Source organism: Phyllostomus discolor, chromosome 3 (assembly GCF_004126475.2).
Source record: "Phyllostomus discolor isolate MPI-MPIP mPhyDis1 chromosome 3, mPhyDis1.pri.v3, whole genome shotgun sequence".
Taxonomy (NCBI): domain Eukaryota; kingdom Metazoa; phylum Chordata; class Mammalia; order Chiroptera; family Phyllostomidae; genus Phyllostomus; species Phyllostomus discolor.
In genome coordinates, this window is record NC_040905.2 from 929,068 (window position 1) to 942,651 (window position 13,584).

A 13,584-nucleotide genomic window follows, 5' to 3' on the forward strand; every position below is an offset into this window, starting at 1 on the left:
CCCCCTACTGGGGACGTGGCCCGCAACCCAGGCATGTGCCCTGACTGGGAATCGAACCAGCGACCCGTTGGTTCGCAGGCCAGTGTTCAATCCACTCAGCCACACCAGCCAGGGCACCTGGTGACACTTTCAAAATGGCAAAGATGACCAGAGTGCCCCCTTCCCTGGCAGGGTCCTGGTTTCCCACGGCAACGGAGGGTGCCCTGTGCTGTCTCCCCCACTAGAGCCCGTTAGGGCAGCTGCTGACGCCGTGTCCCAGAGCGCCCGGCCCCACCGGCTCCTGCCGACCAGGTGAGCTCGCTGTAGACAGCAGTGCGGCCCCTCCCCGGGAGGACTCCCGCGGCCTTGGGCTCGGGGGGCCCGGCACAGGGCTCTGCTTGGTGTGTGTCTGAGCAGTGTATGCCCTGGCTGTCTCTTCTTGGCTGCATCTGAGAGTTACTGGGGTTCTTTTTTTTTTTTTTAAAGTTCTCCCCCTTCTCTTTCCAACCAAACAATCGTGAGAAGCCAAGATTTACCGCCTGGAACCGAGAGCCGCTGCTCACCCAGCAGCACAGTCTGGTCCCCGGCTGAGGGCGAAGGCAGCCAGCGGTGAAGGCTTCAACCTGCTGAACCCGCCCGGGCCCCGCCTCCCCCGCACCAGCCCGCAGGCGGGAAATTCCTGGGCCCAGAAGGGTCAGCCTGCCCACGGGGAACTGGCCAGCCAGCTGGCTCCCCTGGGCACGGGGCCTGGCGTCGGGCCAGCCACAGCCATCAAAGCGGGGGCTTTTATGTTCTTTCTGCTGGAACTCACGGTCCTGGCCCCCCCCCTCCGGTGCCCCCCGGGCCTCGGCTGGGACGTGTTAATAATTTGCTCGGGGCGGCAGCAGCGCTTAGATGCATGCAGCACAGACGCACGGGCACTGCGCAAAGGTCGGGCTTGCGCAACGGGGGTCCCGCCCGGGGGCCGGGAGTCGACTGGGGAGAGTGGCCTTGCCTCCGGGCCCCTCCTCCCCAGCAGCGCCTGCTCTTCCCTGGCCCTGTGGTGGGAGACGGCGCCGCCCAGACGGCGGGTGGCAGCGGAGTCCAGCCCGAGCTGCGGCGGGGTGCGGGGGCGCTGGCCTTCCACACGGGGGGTGTGCCTCCCGGGCGCTGACCAAGGCCTCCCCCCAGAACCCGCGTGCTAGCGTGGGGAGGGCATCACAGAGTCCAGCATCTTCACTTCATGGTCGAGGATGCGGCTGCGAGGGGTCAGGTGGCCTGTCGGGGTTCCCTCCTGCCGCCAGACCCCGGCATGGTTGGCCCTTGAGGACTGCCCCAGGCCTCCCGGCCCCACAGGGCCGGCAGGAGTGAGGGTGAGAGGAAGCAACCTTCTCAGAGCTTCTGCAGCCCTCTCTCTGCACCCACCCCCACTTTGGGGTGCTGCTCCCCATCAGCTCCGAGCACCGCCACACAGCCCTCGGCCTGTGTAGCATTGTTCTCAGTGCCTTGGTCTCAGGGGCCTGGCACGCTGGGGGGTCCCCCACCGCTCCCCGGAGCCACCATCCCGCACCCTCAAGGCCCTGCTTTCTGGAGCCAACACACCCACAGGCAGCGAGGGGGACAGTGGGCTGACGCCCCGCCCCTCGCAGACCTGCGACCGGTCACACGGACTCCCCTCCGTCCCAGGGCAGAGACGCATGGGCAGCCCCAGCTTCCCTGGGGTGGACCTCCGGGTGGCCGCACCTACCCCAGGCGCTTCCAGGTGTCATGTGACACTCACCCGTCGGCAGGTTTCAGAGCTTGGGAGAAGCTGGTCCGGGCCACTCGGGGTCTGGTGGGGAGTCCCGGGTGGGGTGTCGGAAGCCCAGGTCCAGGTCCATGTTGTCACCTGACGGTGACCTGTCCAGACAGACAGACAGACTGTAAAACCTGCTCTAACCAACGCCTCAGGGGTGATGTGAACACAGCTAAACAACGGATATTAAAGTGGTCATTTAAAGAAATGGATGAAAAAGAGTTCTATATGCGAGGTCTGTCCGGAAACAGCCCAACCACTGTTACCATGACAAGGAGAGTTTGTGCAGCACCGATGTGGCCCGGCCGCCAGGGAGCGTGCACTGGAGTGTGCACACGCGTGAGCAGTGACGCCCTCACTGTGCCAGTCAGTGGGGGCGGTGGACGCCGCTGAGTGAGCGAGTGTGCGCTGTGTGGCCGTCGCACTCAGAATGACTGAGCGAGCCGAGCAGCGGGTCTGCGTCCCATCCTGTGCTGAGCTGGACCCTCCCCCGGTGGACACCGCTCGGACCATTCGCCATTCAGCGGCGACTGGGGCCCGGAGCAGAGTGCAGCAGGTCCCGGGGGTGGGGGGCGGGGTCCTGCGGGGTCCTGCAGGGTCCCGGGGTGGGGGTGCTGCCTTCACGGGGCAGGGGGGGCGAGCAGTCGGGAGCTCTGCTCCAATGTCGCCACCGGGATCCACCAAGAAGTGGGTGTTCGGCGCAGACACGTCGGAGAGAAGCCCAGACACACTCGTGTGTGTGTATAGTTTGGGGCCCTCCGCTTTGTTTTCGGGGGGTTCTTACGCTCCCCGAAATTCCGTCAGAATCAATGCAGGCGTCGCAGGCACGCTCCCAGGGGAGCAGCACCCCCCATCTTGTTCCTTCTCCCGACACGACACACACACACACATGCACACACGTGCACACACATGCACACACACCACACCACAGCAGTCGCAGAGCTGCCCGCGACCCCGGGAGGAGGGGTGGCGATGCCCCCCCCCCCCCCCCCCCCCCCGCACTGTGCCCGGCACCGCAGGGAGCAGGTGAGGCCTCCGGTCCCCAGGCGCCCGGGACGGGCCCAGCGGAGGCGGCCTGTGGTCCGTCTGGTGTGCGTCTCGACCCGTGCAGCACCCCAGCACCTGCACCCCGGAGAGCGGCAGACCCTCGGCCCGGCTGCCCTGGAAGGGGCGCCCTTCCCGCCTCGGGGAAGCACCCCGGGGGGCGCTGGTCTCGGTTCCCTAGAGGAGAGACTGGGCTGTTTTCCTGGAAACCCTCTGTTCAGACCGCAGGCTCCCAGAGGTCCCACTTCGAGCGCCTGGAAGGAACTGGGATCTGGGCCTCGGTCACCGGGCGGCCCTGACTGCGTGTCCACCCCCCCATCTCCGTGCGCAGCCCCCCACCCCGGGGTGCGGACCCAGGGCCGCCCCCACCTGAGCGCGCCGGTGCCGAGGGAGGCGGCGGTGGAGGCCGGAAGCGGGCGGCCAGGCAGCGCGGCCGACGTGCCCGTGAAGGGCCGCGGGGGGGAGGGCGGCGAGCTTCCCCGAACTAACCGGCCCGGCTCAGGCAGGGCCAGAGAGCCCACGCCGGCCCCCGGCCCCGGGGCGGTTGTGTGCCGCGCCACCAGGGCGGCACAGGACACCGTGCGGCGGCTGGGAAGAACCGTCCCGCCTGCGGCCCGGGCCCTCCCTCCCAGACGCAGCCCCCCCTCCAGGCCCTTGTCTGTGTCGCCAAGGCCTTCAGCGCCAGGAGCACAGTGGCCCCGAGACGTGTTTTTGGAAGGAAGGCCGCCACCCCCACCCCTGATTCTTTCTGTTCCGCTGTGCCGGGCGCGCCGTCCGCCACACCTCGTCCGGACGGGGCCCCTGGGCAGCCCCGCTCTGGAGCCAGGCACGGCCTGCGGGGTGGGTGAGCGGCAGGCAGGGACCCTCGCAGCCAGCTGCCCCGCTGGACTGCACCCGGGCCGCCGTGGGCCGGGTCCTGCCCTGACTCCCGCAGTGAAGCCGCATCGTGGGGGGGCGGGAGGGGGGGGTTCCTCAGAGGCAATGACCTTGGTGCAGGGAGGTCACGGGGCAGGGCGCTCCTCCCGCAGAGCTGGCCGCCTTTCAAGAAGGAAGCGAGACAATCCCTTTTCCTCTCCGGCGCACACACCCGGGAAGGCCAGCGAGGGCGAGGTGCGGGGCCGCCAGCCAGGGGGGCGTTCTCGCTGGAGGCCACGGCTGGGGCCCCTGTGGGGGGAGGGGGCGTGCTCCCTCCGGGCCTTCGGGCTCGAGCACCAAGCGCGTCGTGTCCTGCTGTGCGTCGCTGGGCGCCGGCCCCCAAGGCTGCTCGGCCCCTGGGAAGCCTCGGGGCCGCCCGGAGCCTCCACCGCCTGCTCCCCGCGCACGGCCTCGGGGGAGTCCCTCAGCGTGTGCCTGGGGCGCCGCACCGGCGCAGCAAGGACGCCGGGAGCCCCTGAGCCCGGGCCTGCTCGGGGGGTGGCCTGAGGGAACACCTGTGAAGGCCGAGGACGGCCCGGGGGGGAGGGGGAGCGAAGTGGGGGGGCAGTTCCAGGGGCTGACGGTAGTGTTGTCCCGACCTGAAGCCCCTCCTGGCGGCTGCAGGCCCGAGTCTCGGCCCTGCGTCCGAGTGTCGTGCCGACAGCTGAGGACGAGATGAACCCACAGACGAGGCCGAGTCGCGGTGCAGACCCGACCGGGGAGCGCAGGGGCCGCCCCCCGCCCGGCCGAGGGCCCCCCACTCCTCAGTTCCGGCCTCGGACCGCGCGGTGGGGACGCAGGCCCGGAAGGTCTGTCGGATGTGCCCGTGTTCACGGTTCAGACCAAGTGCATGTTTAAGGCGTGTGCTGCAGCCCACAGGAGCCAGGACGGGGCGGCTTTCAGCCTGCGGCCACAAACACGTGGCCTTTGCCTCATGTGATGGAGACGGGCTCCCCAGCGCACAGCGGGCACGTCAGGCACGCCGGGCACACAGCGTCCCGTCTTCCTCGCAGCCAGCACAGCACTGCCAGGCTCGGCCCCGACCCGGCCTCCTGCTCCTCTCTGCTGGCCACAGGCAGGGGGTCCTGGAGGAGCCCAGGGCACCCGGGCACCGCAGGGCCGCAGGGGTGAGGAGCCCCAGCGACCACGCAAGGATGCCCCGCCCCTCACCCCTCACCCCCCTCCCCTCTCCCCGGGCTGTGATGACAGAGAGCGGTCAGCCCTCCCAGAGCCCCCGAGGCCGGCCAGCGTGGACTCCCAGAGGCGGTTGAAGTCTCCCTCTCTCGCGTCAGTAGCCACGTTTGTCCGTCCAATCTCAAGAGACACAAGATAACTTTTGTCATGCTGACAAGGTAGAAAAAGAAAGAACACTAAGGTTACCTGTCCACGTGGTTTTGAGTTTGCAAATCTCTGTCTTTTTTAAATCGTATGTTATGGATCATGCTACTCCAGTTGTCCCAATTTCCTCCCCTTTGCCCCCTCCACCTCGCCCCCTCCCCACCCCCCCAGGCCGTCCCCGCACCGTCGCCCACGTCCATGGGTCACGTGTGTGTGTGTCCTTCGGCTACTGTGCTTCCCGTGCCGCACGTCACAGCCCCAGGGCTGCTCTGCAACTGCCTCTCCGTGCCTCTCCGTCCCCTCACCGTTCCCAGCCGGGCTCCCTCCCCCCTCCCCCCTCCCCCCTCCCGCCTGGCAACCGTCAGAATGCCCTCTGTGTTCATGGGTCTGTTTCTGTCCCGCTTGTTACTTTGGTTTTTAGATTCAATTATTGATAGATACCTATTTGTTGTCATTTTACTGTTCATAGTTCTGGTCTTCATAAAAGAAGACCCTTAAACATTTCATATAATAAGGGCTGGGTGGTGATGAACTCCTTTAACTTGACCTCATCTGGGAAGCTCTTCACCTGCCCTTCCATTCTAAATGGCAGCTGTGCTGGGTGGAGCCGTCTCGGCTGTAGGCCCCTGCTTCTCATCACTTTGAACACTTCTCGCCACTCCCTCTGGCCTGCAAGGTTTCTGTTGAGAAGTCAGCTGACAGTCTTACGGGGGCTCCCTTTCCTCCTGTTACTTTTAAGATTCTCTCGGGCATCTGTCTCTCTTTCTTTTCCAAACTGCCTTCACCAAGGAGCTCTTCTGCTGGAGAAGAGAAGGCTTCCGCGGGCAGAAAGCACCCTAAAAGCAGCGAGGAGGGGGGTGGCAGAGATGAGGGCCCCCCCGCAGCCTGTCCTCAGGCCCTGCCCCCTGCTCCCGGGGGCCCGGCCCCCCAGCCCCTCCTGAGCGGCCCCACCGCAGGGGTCGAGCAGAGGATACAATGCCTCTTCCCTCTCACTCCGACATCTCACTTTTCTGTCTCCACCCGCAGGACTTGCGGATGCTTGAAACTCCTATTTTCAACATTTGCCCCAGACAGAAACACTAATGCACTAGAAATTTTTTAACGATCCTATTTAAAATCATTTCCTTGTTTGGAAGCTTGAATAATTTCTACACCAGTAAGGCATGCATGCGGAACACATCAGGAAAATAAAACTCCAGAATGCAGTTTTACGGCCTCCCGGGCCCGTTCTCAGCACGGAGCGCTCCGGGGGCCGACCGGTCAGCTGGAACGCGGTGAAACGGAAGCACAGAGCAGAATGACCGCTGCGGTAACGATGGCCGCTCTTCAAACGACTCGGCGTGCCGTCGGCGCCCACGGGTGTGGGAATGACATTCTCCGTGATCAGAGAGTAAAGCTCGGAGCGCCATGACGACGCCGTCCTGTGTGGTTCCCCGGGGCACCGGGTGGACACTGAGAGGGGTCGGATGTGGCCCACGAGCCGTGGACGTTTGGCCCTGCAGGGGATGGAAACCTGCGTCCTTCCACCCTCCCTGGCTCTGCGTCCGGGCTCTGAGGCAGACGGCAGACAGGCGAACGGAAGAACAGCACACGGACGTGTACCACCATGCATACCACACCCGCGTGTGGGAGAAGTTCGGTGGGGGGCAACGCCAAGGGCGGCCAGAGCTCAGGCTTGGAGAGCGTCTGACGAGGAGCAGCAGGCTGTGGAGAAGGGAGGAGACGGGGGCGTGGGGAGGGGACAGACAGGAGACAGCTGGACGGTGGGCGCCCTGCTGGACGGGCCCTCTGGCCTCCGGGGGCAGCACCCCTCCCTGTCGCTGGTGCGGATGTGGATGGGGGGGATGCTCTGTCCCTGGGGGTCTGTGTTCTGCTCCTGGGGGGACTCAGGGAGGGCAGAGAACTCCTCCTACGCCCGCCTTTCCTTACTCGCTGCCGTGTTTTGGGGTGGCGCACGCTGAGCCTCCTCACCCTCGGTGGCAGGCCCCCGGCACAAGCCAGGAGCGCAGCTGCCTCCCATGGCATGTGTCTGTATTTTAGCTCAGCACGTTTTGTGGTGCCCGTGTTCGTTAGACGTGTGCGTGCGCCGTGGGCTCCTTGTTACGGTGAGTGGGCTTGAGTTGAACTTGAGTCCGTGAGGTTCCTCTCTGTGGAGTCCAGTTCAGGGACTACGGCATCCACGGTCTATTTGTTATTGTCAATATATTTGTTAATGAGAAGAATATTAGTCATGTTTTGGTTACTAAGCGATGCTCAGATATGGACCTGGAACAACATTAAAACTCAGTCTGGACCAATCTGCCCTTAAAATCACATTGATTTTTCTCTCTTTGATTTAATGCTTCCAAATAAACTCTTTTTAAAAAGCGGCCAAGGAACAGACAATACAGAGTGAAAACGACGAAGAGTCGGCTCTCCGAAAGCCGCACGTACAGAGAGCAGGAGCTGCCGTGTATCTTCGTCTGAACGGTGCGCTTCAAAAATAAATGAACAGATTCGCCGTTTATTTTGCCGGGATGGCGCTGAGATGAGTCTGTGGGATGCGGATGTGCCTCCGAGCGGCCGTGAGGTCCGGCCCAGGGTGGGGCCGCGGGGGCCGGCACGTGGGGACCGACTGCCACTGCAGCCCAGCAGGGATGTGGGACAGCGGTCACAGTGAGCTGCCGCTGGCGCCGCTGCTGCCGCTTCGGGACGGTCGAAACCCTGGTCATAGACACAGTTCAAGGTCGCCCGACCCGTGTGGCTCAGGAGTCGGTGTCATCCCGCGAAGGGAAAGGTCCTGGTTCGGTCCCAGGTCAGGGCACGTGGGGGGGGGGCAGAGAGCGGTGCTTCTCCCCGACCCATGTCTCCCTCCCTCCCCCTCTCTCCAAGAATAAACATCAATGAGCAGCAGTTAAAATCCTGGAGGTCTCACGGCTGCGAAAGCTGTGCATCGAGGGCTCACTTCATCTTCCCGGAGTCGGAGGCTCCGCCCCCAGTAGGCGGGGTCAGCTCTGAGCTCTGCGCCTCTGACACCCCCCCCCCCACTGGGGAATGCCCCTGGCCGTGTGGATGACCGCAGGACAGCCGTGCAGGGACTGGACAGGGGACCAGCGCCCGTGGCAAAGTCCGAGAGCGAGCGGGAGGTGTGGCTGCCCTGGGCTGGGGCGGGGGTAGGTGAGGCCAGCTCAGAGGTGGGCGAGCGGGTTCCCCACAGAGCGCTTCGCCGTGTGTTCCGGTTGGGGTCCTCCGCGGAAACGACGGTTCCGTGGGTTTCTTCCCCCTGTTTCTGAGAGATGAAGTGGACAGTCCAGTCGAGGAGCAGGCTGACGCCGCCTTGGCCGGTCTCCCCGCAGGGAGGCCGTGGGAGAGGCGGGGGGCGGGAGGCCAGGGGCCTGGGGCGCAGGCCCCTGCTCCCACACGAGCCAGGCGGGTGTCTCGGGGGTGTGCCCCACCCACCTCGACGCCCTCAGCGGGAAACGGAGCGATGCCCCCCACCCCGGTGTTTCCGTGCGGATTGACGGGACGCTGCCCGCACTGCCCGGCGACAGCAGGCGCTCAGGAAAGGGTGGCGCTCACCGTCTGCACCCCTGCAGGGTGCTGCCTGGGCCCAGCCCTCGGCCCCCACGGGGGGAGAACACCCTCGTGCCCTGCGGCCTCGGCACCCAGACCTGCCCCCAGTGGGTGCAGGGAGCGCTGGGAGGAAGCGCCGTCTCCCCCAGAGAGAGGCCCCACGGCCCGGCGGGAGTGGCTCTGGGCCAGGGCCGGAGTCCAGGGCCTTCTGCGTCCAGCTGGGACCGGATCAAAGCAGAGCAGAGGGGGAGCGGAACCCCCAGCGCTGTGCTCATCGGCTCCTTCCAGCCGCGCCCCAGTCTCCAGCCCACACTCCCTGTGCCCCCCGCCCTGGGGTGCAGAGGGGGACGGAAGAGCTGGAAACTGGCCTCAGCTAGGTGGCGACGCCGCGGAGTCCAGGTGCGGAACGACCCGGAGTCTGCCCCCCACATGTCGGTCTGAAGCAGCGCCTGGATGTCTGGCCAGCAAGGCCCGGCCCTGCCCCCAGCTGTGCTGCGCAGAGCGGGAGACCACGGCCCAGAGAGGCTGCTCCGGGCTCCAGCCTGTGCACAGCGGTCCCGGGCTCCGAGGGAGGACCGGCCCTGCTCTGAGCCCGGGCTTGGGAGGAGCACAGCGGAGGGACCGGCCTCTGGGGGGCGCTCTTGGGCCCTGGGGCGAGACCGCATGCATCTAACCTGGGGTCACTGCCAGGGTGGCCGCGGAGCCCTCCTGACAGGGGCAGCACCTCAGGGTGGGCGTTGCGGGACCGCCCTCCTGGGCTCCCAGGAGCTGGAGCAGCCGGACAGCTGTGTGCCCTGGACCGGGCGGCCGGGGAGCGCCCTTGGCCGTGCAGGACAGGACCCGCCCCTCCAGCTCCCACAGGGGCCGGAGCCTGGTGGTGGGGGTCCCGCCGTCTCCGGAGCCCGACACTCCCCGAACTGGACAGACTCACTCTCAGAGGGGGAGGCGGCGGAGACCGCGCCCTGGGCCCCGCTCGCTCGGGCTCCAGAACTCGGTTTCTGTTGCCCGGTGACAGAGGGGGGTCCTGGACCACACGGCCCCGCCTTTCTCTGCTCCTTTCCTCCCCCGCCACCGGCCCCGGCGGGGGGCAGAAGGGTCGCAACCCCGCAGGCTGCGACGAGAAGCACACGTGGTGACAGGGCCCGTCAGGGGCTCCGCATGTAGGGAGCCCGGAACCCGGACAGGCCAGGTCGCTCCTCGGGGAGGGGCCGGTCCTGGGGCGGGGTGGGGGGGTGGAGATGGGGGACGGGGCAGTCGGCGCCAGCGCCGGCCGGCTGCGAGCTCTGTGGGCACGGAGAGGCCGCGCGGAGTCGCGGAGGCCGCTTCGGTGTGAAAAGAGAAAGGCACGTGACCCGGGGCCGGCCCAGACCTTCGAAGGGGGACCTGGCCGAAGCGTGAAGTCTCGGCCTCCCGGTCAGACACGACCGTGCCCTGGGGGGGAGGGGGGGGGTCGAGGTGCTGACTCTCCCAAGGACTCAGATTGTTCTGGGCGGTCCAGCCCAGCCCCGCCCTCCGCGGCCCCTCCGTCCCTCCCCGGAGCCTCCCCTGGGATCTCCGTCGGCCGCTCCTTCCTGGGATTCAGACTCTGATTTGAGAATAATTCCCAGTGCGAGTCCCCTGTGGTGTGTGGGCCAACCGGGCCCCCCCTCGGCCGTGCGAACGCAGCCTCTGGACCTCGGGCCGGGGGGGGGCGGGGCAGGACAGGCGGGTCGCACGGGCGGGCGGCGCAGGAAGGGGCATCCCACTTCCTGTGTCGGGGTCCTCTCGCCGTGGGCCTCCACGCTGGGCCCGGGGCCAGGGTCCAGGGCGGGGCCGGGGGCTGAAAGGCTTGGCTGAGGGAGCAGACGACGGGGCAGGGGGAGCCGGAAGGGGCCGGCCAGCAGCGGGGGCTTGGCAGAGCTTCCCGAAGCCTTGCTGGACACCATCGGCCCAGCTGCCCATCTGGCCTCGGTCCTCAGAGGCCGGTCCCTTCTGCCACGGAAGGGGCCTGCCAGGAAGCGGCCCCTGGGGGAGGGGGGGCCTTTGGAGAAGCCGGTCGCGTCTGGCTGGGGCAGCTCTGAGCAGGCGGGGGGAGAAGGCAGCTCACAATGAGACCCCCGAGGCCGGAGGGGCGGCCGCCCCAGCGCTGACCCCGGGAGTCCAAGTCCTGGGAAAGGGCCCGGAGCACGGGGGCGAGGCCGGGACGCCGGGGAGGGACGGGGCGGCCAAGCGTCATCCCTTCGGGGGACACTGTCGGGGCCTGTGTCCTCCGAGACGGCCCAGCTGGGATGACTCACCGACCCTTCCCAGCTCGCGTGGGCCGTCTCCCGGTGAGTCACCGGGAGCCTGGGTCCCCGGTGCGCATTTCACACTGTAGACTCGGGCGCAGAGCCCGCCTGCTCTCGCCCTCTGGCCTCGGCCTCCAGGGGCCCGAGGCTGCGCCCCTGCCTGGGGATGCGGGGCCTCCCTCTGAGCCTCCCGGCTTCCTGAGGGCCTCTCTCCTGCCTCGGTGAGTGCCCAGCTCCGGCCACCAGGCACCCGCTCCGGGCCCTGCCCTGGCCAGCTCCTCCCTCCGTACAGCCTGCCTGGAACCCACACTCCCGTCGCCTCCCGTTGAGACGTGCTCCACACCTGTTCCCTCCTTCCGTGGGGGCCGGCGGGAGAGTTCACGGGGAAGTCCCCGCCCGGTGCCGGCCACCCGGAGAGACTCAATGCGGTGACCTCGGTCGGAAGGGCGCGCCCAGGCCTGGTGCTCCTCCACTGTTCTCCACGCCTGCGCCCAGCGAAAATGGCCGTGGCTTCGCCATCCACTGGGACAAACAAGGGAAAGACAAGGGGCCGTGGGGGCTGGACCCGGCCGGCCGCCCAGCCACCCCCATGCCTGCCGCTGAGGGCTGAAGGGGTCCGGTCCCCCACCTGTGCCTCGGACGGAGGGCGGGGCTGGCCCAAGGTCTCGGGGGAACCCCACCCCCACCCCCACCGCACAACAGGTCATTCGAGAACTTCAAGACTTTACCTCTGAAGTTCCAAACCGCTGGTGACGACTTCACGGTGGAGTACAGACCACAAGTGAGTCCTGGCAGGCGGGTTGTACTTCACGAGGGGAGAGAATGCGTCTTTTTATCTTTTCACCCTCTAAACGCTGTGCGGAGACCGGCTCACCGTAGTGCTCGGGAGCATTCCATTGTAAATGTTAGCAGCAGGATGTTGATCGAACACTCGGATACTTATCTCCCTGTTCTGGCCACCACTCGCACGCCCACCACTCACACGCCCACCACTCACACGCCCACCACTCGCAAGCCCACCACTCACACACCCACCACTTGCACGCCCACCACTCACAAACCCAACACTCACACGCCCACCACTCGCACGCCCACCACTCACGAGCCCACCACTCACAAGCCCACCACTCGCACACCCGAGGACCGTCACATGAGGCCAACCTGCATGGCAGAGTCCCAAACAGACAGAGGCTCAGGTAAGTCCGCTTGTTTCCTTGTTTATTTTCCTCGTCAGCTCTGGTCCTCGGATCACCGGTCCAGGTTGGCGGTTCTCCCACGTGGCCGTGCAGGAACGCAGCCCCTCCCTGTGTCACTCAGCCGCCTCTCAGGGCGAAGGTCAGCACCTCACAGCCTGCACGTGCACCTGCCCCACCTCCTGCTTTGGAAACAGAGAGTCACCGGAACGGAGCGATGCTCGTTTGTATATCATCTGCGGCTGCTCCTGCGCCCCGACAAGGGTGGAGCTGAGTAGTTGAACAGAAACTCTGTGGCCCACAGAGTCTGAAATGGTTACTGCTGGGACCTTCGCAGGAAAGGCTCGCTGGGTGACAGGAAGAGAGGCCAGGAGAGGACAGACACAGCCCATCATTCAAGGCCCAGACACGGCAGACTCGCCTGTCACTTTCACGCACATCTCCTTGGACCACAGCCGGTCACATGACCTGGCCTAGCTGCAAGGGAGGCTGGAAATGCCATCTCTGGCTTAGGAGCCTACAAGCTTTTTCTGTAAAAAGCCAAATTGGAAATGTTTCCGGTGCCGAAGGCTTCACACGCTCTGCCACCGTCACTTGACTCGGCCAGTGCAGCAGGACAGCTGCCGCGGACAAAGTGTGAATAAACTAGGTCACGGCCGCGTTCCAACGAAACTGCGTGTGCAAAAAGGGGCTCTGTTCTGGGCTAGAGTCCTGTGAGCTGTTTGCAGAATTAAAACCAGGAACCTGCCCAAGGAGGCAAGGACACACAACGGGGTGAGGACGGTCTCTTCATTGAAAGCTTTTGGAGACTTTACGTGAGCCCCTCGTCAGACCCCCGCCGGGGCTCTCTGCGTCGGCCGGGCTCGCCGTTCCCATCGCACGGGCACTCAGAGCGACTCGCCAGGACGAGTCCGGGCCCTGGCGTGTCCGGCGATGCGCTGGTCAGAGCAGCTGGAGATGGATGTGCCGGTGGGCGGCGGGGGGGAGGCCTTCTCCAGGGAGGGGCCCCTTGGGCATGCGGTCGGGGCAGGGATGGGGGGCGGGGAGCACAGGCAGAGCATGTGCCAGGCAGGCAGGCTGGGCTCCAGGAGTGACCCTGTGGCCCGGCACCATGGGCGGGACCCAGTGGCCAGGGCCAGACAGATCGAAGCCGGGTCACAAAGACAGCGTTAGGAACGGGGCTGCAGAAGGCAGGGCTGGAGCCAGGGCAGACGGCGGGTCCCTCGGGGACTCCCATGGGACAGGACCGCGCCGAGGGCAGGAGGAGCCAGCCAGGGAGGCCCCGGCCCCACGGGGTCCTCGATGCTCTGCCCGCCACTCCGTGGTCCTGTCCTTCTCCGAAAGCTCCCGCCTCGGACATGGCCATGGCCCGTGCCTGTGGCTCAGCCCGTGGAAGCGCCAGCCGGGCCGTCTGTGGACAGGCGCTGGGGCGAGTCCCTTCTTCCTCAGAGTGTGGCGCGTGCGTGCAGGAATCGCCGCCGTCGTCCTGTCACGGGGGGCACCGCGGCCCGGAGAGCAGGTG